Raw genomic sequence first — 10,931 nt, forward strand, 5'->3', positions numbered from 1 at the left:
TTATTCTGGGATTTATTTACCTTCTATAATTGAAACTTTGTTGTCGTCACTGGAGCTGAGAGCCACTCCTGCTCGCTCCAGCTCTGAGGCCACGGCCTGCTGAAAGCAGGTATCTGGGGTTTGTTTAGCTTCTATAATTGAAACTTTGTTGTCGTCACTGGAGCTAAGAGCCGGCTCCAGCTCCGTGGCCACGGCCAGCTGAAAGAAGGTATCTGGGGTTTGTTTAGCTTCTATAATTGAAATTTTGTTGCTTTCGGAGTTCAGAGCCGGGCCGTGGCAGGCGGGGAACCTTGGCTTCCTCCATCACTGGAGCAAGCAAGCCTCCTGCTCGCTTCAGCTGTGTGGCTGCGGGCCGCCATTTTGGTTGGGTTAATTTGCATATCACGCTGATTAGCCAATGAGAGGCATAGCGAAGGTACGGTTAATTACCATCTTTGTCTATTATTAGATGGGATATTCTTGGAAATGTTTAACTTTTATACAGGAGTACATTTCCCTAACCTATTTTTTTTTAACCAATGTCCACTTCTCTCTTTATTCTAAAGGCCTACAGTTTGATGATAATTGAGTTATCTTAGATAAGATAAACCAATGCCTATGATTCAATATCTTGTCCTCTTTTGAGTTTCTAATTTAACCCAACAGAAAAGAATAGTTTCCCCCAAACATCCAAAGTGTTCATATGGAGGAAAAAGTAAAGAAAGTGGGAGTCATAGGTGAGGGGGGGAAAGGCAATCTCAGGTTCTTTTGGGTTTTGGTCCATTCATGACAGTTTTCAAGTGTGTATCACTTGCTTCACAACATTATTGGAAGAGCTCAGTTGTAGTCATTGGTGTCCTATTTGGAAGGGATTCTGTTTCTTTGGGACAAACCCACCATTCTGCAAACTGATTTTTTCCCAGAGCCTAGATTCTAAACTGCTCACGTCAAAACAAAACCAAGAGCTTTACAAATTGTCTCTCTTTCTCCGTAGATTTTAACACCTCTTGATTTCTCTCCCATTGCTATGTGTTTGAGATTCTATTCATTTCCTCCTATACTTTTTAAAAATCTATTTTTATTGATTTCAGAGAGGAATCTAGAAGGAGAGAGAGACAGAAACATCAATGATGAGAGAGAATCATTGACTGGTTGCCTCCTGCACGCCCCCTACTGGGGATCAAACCTGCAACCTGGGCACGTGCCCTTGACTGGAATCAAACCCTGAACCCTTCAGTCTGCAGGCCGATGCTCTATCTACTGAATCAAACTGGCTGGGGCTCCTCCTATACTTTTTTTAATGTACTCCCATGTTTATTGCAACATTATTTGATTCACAATTTCCAAGATATGAAAATGACCTAATATCCCATCAACAAATGAATGGAGAAAAAAAATGTGGTATTTATACAATGCAGTATTATTAGGTCACGAGAAATAAATCCTGACGTGAGCTACCACATGAATGTACCTTGAGCGCATTCTGCTGAGATAAGTAAGGAGACAGAGAAAAACAAATAATGCCTGATATCATTTGTATGTGGAATCTAAAAAAGTCAACAAATATCACATGATCTCCCTTATATGTGGAATATAATGAACACAATAAACTGATGAATAAAATAGTTCCAGAGGCATGGAAACATGGAACAGACTAAGGAATCTCAGAGGAAAGGAGTGTGTGTGTGTGTGTGGGGGGGGGGGGGGAGGGGGGAGGGGGAGGTGAAGAGATTAACCAAAGAACTTATATACATTGCCCATGGACATATTCCTGGGGCTGGGAGGGAACCGAGTGGAGGGGGAAAATGGGGGGAAAAGGGTGAACATCTATAATACTGTTAACAATGAAAATAAATAAAAAATAAATAAAGTGATTCCCCCTCAAATATAAAATAAAATAAGAAAGTAAAACTCATAAAAGAAAGTAAAACTCATAAAAACAGAGAGTAAAATGGTGGTTACCAGAATGGTTGGTGGGAGGATAAGACTGATGTTATTTAAGAACACAAACTTGCAACGGGTAGTAAATAACTCACAGGTCTTCCTTTACTCTTGCATTTCTTTTTGTATTAAATGCCGAATTAAGTATGGAATGTGACTCCAATGATAGCAACTCCAGTTAGAATTGTAAAAAATGAAATCTATGATTTTGGCAATTCCATCTATCTGTTTCTTGCTGATGTGTTGCTCTAATGTCAGAAGGATCTTAAAATTATCATATAATTTCCTGGCTGTCTCATTTTCTTGAGTTCTTTGTACTTTATATTCTTTTGGGGAGAAGGACATCTCTCTCATGGCATTTGGGTATTGCAACATTGCATTCTAAGAATCCCCCACTTGCCTCTTGAGATATTTCCCAGTCTTAGATCTTAAATGTTCTAAATGTAACAAAAATGTATCTTAGTAAATGTATATTAGTAAATGTATAGTTGGAGATTTCTCCCTACAAGATGGCTTTTCTTGGGTTTTTGCATTTTGCTGACATGGTTTGATAGTAATAATACAAACATCCATTTTCACGATGTTTTGTTTTCATACTATGACTCCAGCTCCTTCTTGCCCTTTAGGTGGGTTCTTAATCTCCTTCCAATGCAGTTAATTGAGCTTCTCATTTTGTTATCCCTTATAAATCTAACTGTATTCCATTAATTTAAATGTCTTTATTTCCTTTTCTCATTCCCAGATTTCTTGTAAAATATTTTAAAACATAATATTTAAAGTTTGATTTCATTCACTAACTTGTTATTTTTTTCAGAATTCAAGATTATCTTGTGAATAATTATTTTAATATTTTATGAATTAAAGTAACTTAAGCATAATAAAATCTGTTGCATTTTCCTAGAGAATCAATTCTAGTCAGAACTTTGGTATTATCTGGCAATTATTTGGTGTTAAAATAATGACATATAGAATACACATAAAATTTTCCTTAAGAAGTAAAGATCAGGCTTTAGGTAAGAGAAGGTAAAGGAGGGATAAATGGTAATGGAAGGAGACATGACTTGGGGTAGTCAATAACAATACAGTATACAGATGATGTATTGTAGAATTATATACCTGAAACCTGTGTAATTTTATTAACCAATCCTAATATATAAAAACCCACGGTCCGTAAAGACCAAAGGGACGGACGACAGGTCCATCACCAAGCCCTCAGGCTCCATTGATCAGGGAATGTCTAACGGGGGGAACCGGGGTCCCTCAGGCTCCAATGAATCCGTGGCAGCAACGACATTTTGAGCAGGCGGGCGGAAGGCAGACCACTTGGTCCCTCTCCCAGCCTACAGGCTCCCATTGATCAGGGGATGGTTAACAGGGAACCAGAGTGAGTGGCCCGGGGACTGGCGAGCAGCTGGAAGGCAGGCCTCTTGCTCCCTCCTCCTGGCCCTCAGACTCCAATTAATTGGTGGCGGAGGTGGGGTGGAACTGGGAACTGGCTTCCTTAGTAATCCTGTAGGTTCAATATCCAGAGGAGAGGCCAGGCACCAATGGACCAGCGCCACTGGCACGATCGTGACAGTGCTGCGGCCTCCTGGGACTCAGCCTCGGGCACTGCAGCCACCTCCCCTCCCTTGGACTAGATCCCTTAGTAGTCCTGAAGGTTCAATCTGAAGAGGACAGGCCAGGCACCAATGGACCAGCGCCTCCAGCATGATCCCAACAGCGCTGCTGGCCTCTTGGAACTTGGCCTTGGGCACTGCGCCGCTTCCCCTCCCTAGACGCTCCACAAGGAAGAAAGGATACCACCAGCAGCGCCAGGGGCAACAGCGGTGACTGACTGCTCTCCCTCTGCTTCCTCCAGGTCACTCGAGCTGCCCCCGCCCGCTCTGCTCCAGATGGAGTGTGATCACTGCACACGGAAGGAATGTAGTAAAAAAATAAAAACTGATGACCAAGAGAATGTCGCAGTCAACGTCAAGAGTCGGGTTCAGGAGAATGGAGAGAAGGGAGAATTCCGTAAGCTGGCCGATGCCAGGATATTTCTGAGTGACTGCCTGGCGTGTGACAGTTGTGTGTCCGCAGAGGAAGGAGTCCAAGTTTCTCAACAGAACACCAAGGACTTCTTCCGTGTTCTGAACCTTAATAAGAAATGCGATACCTCACAGCACAAAGTGCTGGCAGTGTCCATGTGTCCATAGTCCCTGCCTTATTTTGTTGCTAAATTCAGCCTCAGTGTCACTGATGCATCCAGAAGGCTCTGCTGCTTTCTCAAAAGCCTTGGGGTGCATTGTCTTTGACATGAAGATAGCTGCGGACTCCAGCATCCTGGAGTCAGAAGGAATTTGTGCGACAGTACTGCCAGCACCGTGAAGAAGAGCCCCGGCTACCCATGCTGACCTCTGCCTGCCCGGCTGGGACCGATATACAGAGCGTGTGTGCTGGGTCACCCCATCACCCCCCACCTCTGCGTGGCCAAGTCTCCCCAGCAGATCATAGGCTCTCTGGTGAAGGATTACTTCACCAGACGGCAGAACCTGTCCCCAGACAAGATTTTCCATGTCATTGTGGCCCCGTGTTATGACAAGCAACTAGAGGCCCTTTGAGAAGATGCTCCCACAGCTTTACATAGTTCCCAGGGTGCTGACTGCGTGTTAACCTCAGGTGAAATTGTCCAGATAATGGAGCAAAGTGACCTCGCCTCGAATGATGCCGCCGTGGACACTCTGTTTTGAGACATGAAGGAGAAGGAGGTGAGGCTCCTCGACGGTGCCAGCTCCGACAGGTACCTGGCGCACATCTTCAGACACAGGGCCAAGGAGCTGTTCAACAAGGACGTGGGAGTGCTCACCTACCATACCCTGAGGAACAAAGACCTCCAGGAGGTCACCCTTGAAAGGGACGGAGAGGTTCTGCTACGCTTTGAGGCTGCTTACAGCTTTCAGAACATCCAGAAGTGGTCCTGAAGCTGCAGAGGGGCAAGTTCCCCTGCCACTTCGTGGAGGTCCTGGCCTGCGCCGGGCATGCCTAAGCGGCAGGGGCCAGGCCCAGGCAGATGATGGGTATGCAGACAGGGCACTGCTGCAGCGGATGGAAGGCATCTACGATGCCATCCCAGTGTGGCCCCCGGAGACCAGCGCCCATGTGCAGGAGCTGTACCAGGAGTGGCTGGGGCGGGGGGACTCCCCCCAGGCCCAGGCAGCCCTGCACACCGCCTAGCAGGGCCCAGGGCAGCCTGCCAGGACATCAAGTGGTAAAGGTCCAGCAGACACCTGGCCTGCAGGCCACCTGAAGAGGGGTGCCAGACACGTGAAGGAAAGGCTTAGCATCTCTGTCATAGCTTTGGTTTTCAGAATTCCCTGCTCCCCATCTGTTGGCTCCCTCCCTCTGAGGGGCACTGTCGTCGTCACATGGGTACAACTGGAATACTGTATCTCGAGAGGATTGTCCCAATATACGTATCCTTTTATCCGATGATGAAAAAATCTAAAAGAACAAGAATGGAGACAGACTACTGTCCTTTAGGCTTAAAACAACTCTGGAAGTGTCCTGCAAAGATCTGAGACTTGGTTCTTTCTGTCCACGAGCCTCAGAAAGATTGGATGAGGAAATGGCCCGGTTTGGCCCTGACTTCACCCACTTATGTTACTCTTGAAGGTGTCTTTGCCACAATGTGAATAAACTGCCACCTTCTGGAATAGGGGCTCATATGAAAATCTGCATTCCCAACTTTTCTTGAAACAGATCTGTGTTCTGCAGCTGTGAACAATGTCCTGAGATCAAGTCCTGTCAACCAGGTCCTGCTGCTGGGAATCAGGGGGCACTGGAATGGAGCTCCCCCCGACCCCCCGAACTTTTACATTCAGGGATTGAGCTGAACTCATTTTGGGGGAGGCCTGGCAAGGGTGACAGGTGTCACAGACGGAAGGATGGAGAATGGAGAGGCAGACACCCTGCTTGGTCCCTCCCTGGGTGGGGTCAGGCAGATAAAGGCCAGCCCACCCCACAATTGGGTGAGATAGCATCCTCTGTATCCACCTCTCACCCCATGGGCCCGGCCACTCTCCTCAGTTCCAGGCAGCCCTCTGCGTTTCACGACAGTGCACTCTGCCCTCACATGCTGCTTGCCCTAAATGAGAAGGAAGAGAGCAGTTGGCCCACAGACAACTACACAGAAAGATAGGGCTCACGGCTGGTGAGCACAGTGGCAGTGGCGGGAGCCTCTCCTGCCTCCATGGCAGCGCTTAAGGAGTAGCGGGCTGAGTGATAAGGAGCAGTGAGCAGGCGGGCAGTAAGGAGCGAGGGGTCCCGGACTGTGAGAGGGATTTCCAACTGTCTGTAAGCCGGCAGGCGGACATCGCCTGAGGAGTCCTGGACTGTGAGAGGGTGCAGGCCAGGCTGAGGGGACCACCCCCCGAGAGCACGAATTTCGTACACCGGGCCTCTAGTGTATTTAATAAAATTTTATGAAAAGTAATCATCATGATCAAGTGAGCTTCATTCCAGTAGCACAAGGATGGTTTGACATATGTAAATCAATCAATATACCATATTAGCAAAATAAAGGATCAAAATCATTTGATCTTATCAATAGATCCAGAAAGAGACATTTGATAAGATACAGCTTCCACTTACGCTTAAAACACTCCATAAAATAGGTATAAAAGGAAAACACTTCAACATAATAAGGTCACATATGACAAACACTCAGCTAAAATCATACTCAATGGTGTAAAACTGAAAGCTCTTCCTCTAAGATCAGGAACAACACAAGGATGGCCACTCTCAACACTGTTATTCAACACAGTCCTCTAAGTCTTAACCAGAGCAATCAGGCAAGAGGTAGAAATAAAACACCCAAAGTTGAATTAATAAAATTGTCACTTTTTGAAGATGACGTGATTCTTTATAGAGAAAACCCTAAAGATTCCACACACACACAAAAAAAACTATAAACAAATACAGTAAAGTTCCAGGATATAAAAATCAATGTACAAAAATCCACTGTATTTTTATATTCTAACAATAAAATTTCAAAAAAATATTTTAGAAAAATTCCTTTTGTGATTGCAACACAAATAATAAAATACCTGGGAATACACTTGGCAAAAAATGTGATGGATCTCTACACTAAAAACTACAAAACATTAAAAGAGATTGAAAAAGACACAGAGAAATGCAAAGACATTTTATGTTCATGGATTGGAAGAAAAAACATTATTTAAATGTCCATATTTCCCAAAGCAATATACAGATTTAATGTAGTCCCCAATGACATTTTTTTGTATACACTTTTAGAATGGTGACTATGTCCTATTCATCTTGAGTCACTAAAATAAAAGTTGAATCCATCTACAACACAGTTCATTTTCTACATTAATATAACTCAACTCTACCATTAGGCTGTCTTTACCAATGTCACTTTACTATTCCACTGTCTTCATCAACATAAGTTTACTATTCCAGGAAACACTTGCCCAAGAAGATAATTTGCAAGTAACTTTATTGTTCACTTAGGAACTTACTGGAAAAACCATTTAAATGAACATCAAACTATTAGACTTTTCAATAGATAGTATCTTATGATGATGATTTACCCTTTAAGACTCTTTGTAAACCCTTACTTCAAAACCCTCCCTTTGGTGTGTGTACCAATATAAACTATTACATTATAACTAGAGGCCCAGTGCACGAAGGAGGGGGGCGTTCCCTCAGCCTGGCCTGCACCCTCTTGCAATCCCGGACCCCTTGGGGGATGTCCAACTGCAGGGATAGGGCCTAAACCGGCAGTCGGACATCCTTCTCACAATCCAGGACCGCTGGCTCGTAACTGCTCGCCTGGTCAACCCTAACCACCCTGCATGCCTGCCTGATTGCCCCTAACTACTCTGCCTGCCTGCCTGATCGCTCCTAACCACTACTGCCTCGGTCCTCGCCGCCGTGGCTTCATCTGGAAGGTCGTCCAGAAGGACGTCTGGAATGATGTCCAGAAGGTCATTCGGCTGTCCGGTCTAATTAGCATATTACGCTTTTATTATTATAGATTCTTTTTCAATTCTAGTTATCCTTACCCCTCCACCCTTTATTGAAGATCCCCCATAAATAAGACTCTAAAACCTCATAAATACCCTAACGTCACATTCTCTCTTCCAAAAATCTAAGAAGACTCTGTCAGGTTATTCTCATGGGTCAAGATAAGAATATATTTCCCTGTTTTACTAACAGATTCACTTGGTGAAGGCTTTTTTAGGGATGACAGCATTTGAAAAAAGTGTGAATAGCGCCTTACACATAATAGGTATTCACTATGTATACAGAGTGTGGCAAAGGTAGATTTACAGCTGTACATATGGAAAATATGATAATCCTATATAATAAAAGCCTAATATGCAAATTGTCCCCTCGGGCGGTTGTTCGACTGGGAGTTCAACTGGGAGACCAGGAGTTTGACCGCTTGCTATGATGTGCGCAAACTATCAGGGGGTGGCACAGAACATGGTGCGTGCCAGTGATGCGGCGCTGGCAGTGGGCGGCAGTGGAGGCACTGCCAGCCCTGATGGGCCCCGACAAGAGAGGGACCACGGCGGGATGGTGGAGCAGGTGAGCGAGCAGCACCAGGCCAAGGTGGGTGCCAGCGGGGGCCCAATTGCCCCACAGACAGCGACCAGCTGCAGCGGCAGGGGTGGGGCCACCGCCCTGCTCCCAGGCACTGCGGGAGCCGGGCAGGGGGCCTGACCCTGATCAATCACCCCGCAGGCGGGATGGTGGAGCAGGTGAGGGGACAGCACCAGGTCATGGCAGGATGCCAGGCAGGGCTGTGGGGCTGCGAGGCTAGAGGCACGAGCTGGGGCTATGAGTCTGGGGCAGTGATGGCGAACCTATGACTCGCGTGTCAGAGGTGACACGTGAACTCATTTTTTTGGTTGATTTTTCTTTGTTAAATGGCATTTAAATATATAAAATAAATATCAAAAATATAAATCTTTGTTTTACTATGGTTGCAAATATCAAAAAATTTCTATATGTGACAAGGCACCAGAGTTAAGTTAGGGTTTTTCAAAATGCTGACACGCCGAGCTCAAAAGGTTCGCCATCACTGGGCTGGGGGCACAAACTGGGGCCTGATCTCTGCAGGCCACCCTGAGGGACCCCACCCATGCATGAATTCGTGCACTGGGCCTCTAGTTTAAAAATAATAATATAAGAATAAACTCTGTTTCATGTACTCACAACTGTAAAACTACTTTAGCCCCACCCTGTATATTGAAGTAATGTTCAACATTGTAATTCACTGAATTATTGTCAATGTCTCTGTATCTCTACTTTTATTTATTTTTTTATAAAAGCCAGCATAAAGTACTTTTATTGCAATAATAAAACTTGAAACTCATATGTAGTACAGGGAGCTAGGTAGCAATATTTCTCTCACCAAATCACTACACAGGGCAGCAAAGGCGTGAGAGGAGGGAAGGAAAAACCAGGAAACTTTGAGCTCAGCAGGGAGAGGTGAGCATCAAAAAACAGGAGATGCTGAAGCTGTGATGACCAGCATTTTCTTAAGACAACACTCAAGGATTTGTCATAATGTATCTCTAATTTTAATCCAAGACTCCATCCACTTTGAAGACAAGCATAGAACTGCAATGTACTTCTCTTTTGATGTTGGTGGGTATGTTTCATTAAAGCTACTTTATATTCCCTGTCATTTCAAAAAGCATACCTCAATCTGAGAAAATGCATTGAATGTGGTTTCTTTTTTAAATTGCCCACTGAAAACTTCATATTTAGCAATGTTTAATTAACATATTAATTCTCATTATTTGAGTTTTTTTTGTAGACCTATGTTTTGAAATATTATCCTAATAATAGAATTCTGTGGAGGTATTAAGAAATGGAGTGGATACTTAATTTCTGGAAGTCTGCCTCATTGTTATTTCTAGAACTTTGGGAGGCAAGGTTTCACCTTCTTTCATTTGCTTAGAAAAGAAGAATAAAGAACATGCAATGAATGTTAATCTTTAAGTAACACAAAATAATCAACACATACTTACTGCCAAGTTATTTCAAAGGGAAAGTGTCTATAAGCATTGCCTTCAGAAGGTACTGATATATGTAAAAACAGAATTTATTGATGGATGGTGGTGGTGATTCCCAGTTATAAAAGCAGCGATAGAGGAACAATACTGTAGGGAAAAGGGTACATCTGGGCAGAGCACTATGGCCTTTTAAAAACTGTCAAGAATAGTACTTCTCAAACTTTAATGTGCATACAAATCACTGGGGATCACAGGAAAATTCACTACTTCAGCTGAAGTTCTGGAGTAGGGCTGGATACTTTACATATTAAAATATTTTTAGGTGATGCTACCACACTCTGAGCAGCAAAGATTTAACTACAAGAAACCCCAGCCCAGGAGCAGGCCTTCATTTATCTCTGCTCTTTCTGAATTCATGTCTGTCAAACTCACTTATAATTGTAAAATGACTTCTTTTTTTAGTTTCTCTAAAATAACAGTATTGTTAAACCCAAGACTGTACTTCTAATTATAAATGTATGCATTTATTTCTGTGAGCTTGTGAAACATAAGTTTGTTTCTTTCTATCAGACAGGGTTAATAAAAACAATAACAGTTAAGATTTATCAACGATAATCTACTAGTATGTACATGGTACACCCTCATCAAATCCTCACAACAATCCTATGAGACACTATTATGAGCTCATTTTACAGTTAAATTTTAGGTTCAGGAAGGTTAACTAATTTATGTTAAAAAAATAAATTAAAACCCACACACAATCCAGGAAATAAACAGCAGAACCAGGATTGTAATTCAGGCAACCTGGCCTTGAGATAGACAAGATACCTGCTCCTGTAGGTATCCAGCTCCTGAGCCCCAGAACCAGAACATGTATTAATTCACATGTCAAAAGGGACTTTGCAGATGTGGTTAAGTTAAACATGTTGACATGGAAATCATTTTGGATAATCCAGATGGGCTTAAGGTAGTCACAAG

The 10,931-nt window shown here is 43.7% G+C and overlaps 1 pseudogene; it reads left to right on the forward strand.

Annotated features, from left to right (window-relative positions):
- Positions 1–3,815: 3,815 nt before the first annotated feature.
- On the forward strand, positions 3,816–5,136 carry LOC102421544 (annotated as a pseudogene).
- The last annotated feature ends 5,795 nt before the right edge of the window (positions 5,137–10,931 follow it).

Source organism: Myotis lucifugus, unplaced genomic scaffold (assembly GCF_000147115.1).
Source record: "Myotis lucifugus unplaced genomic scaffold, Myoluc2.0 scaffold_27, whole genome shotgun sequence".
Classification (NCBI taxonomy): Eukaryota; Metazoa; Chordata; class Mammalia; order Chiroptera; family Vespertilionidae; genus Myotis; species Myotis lucifugus.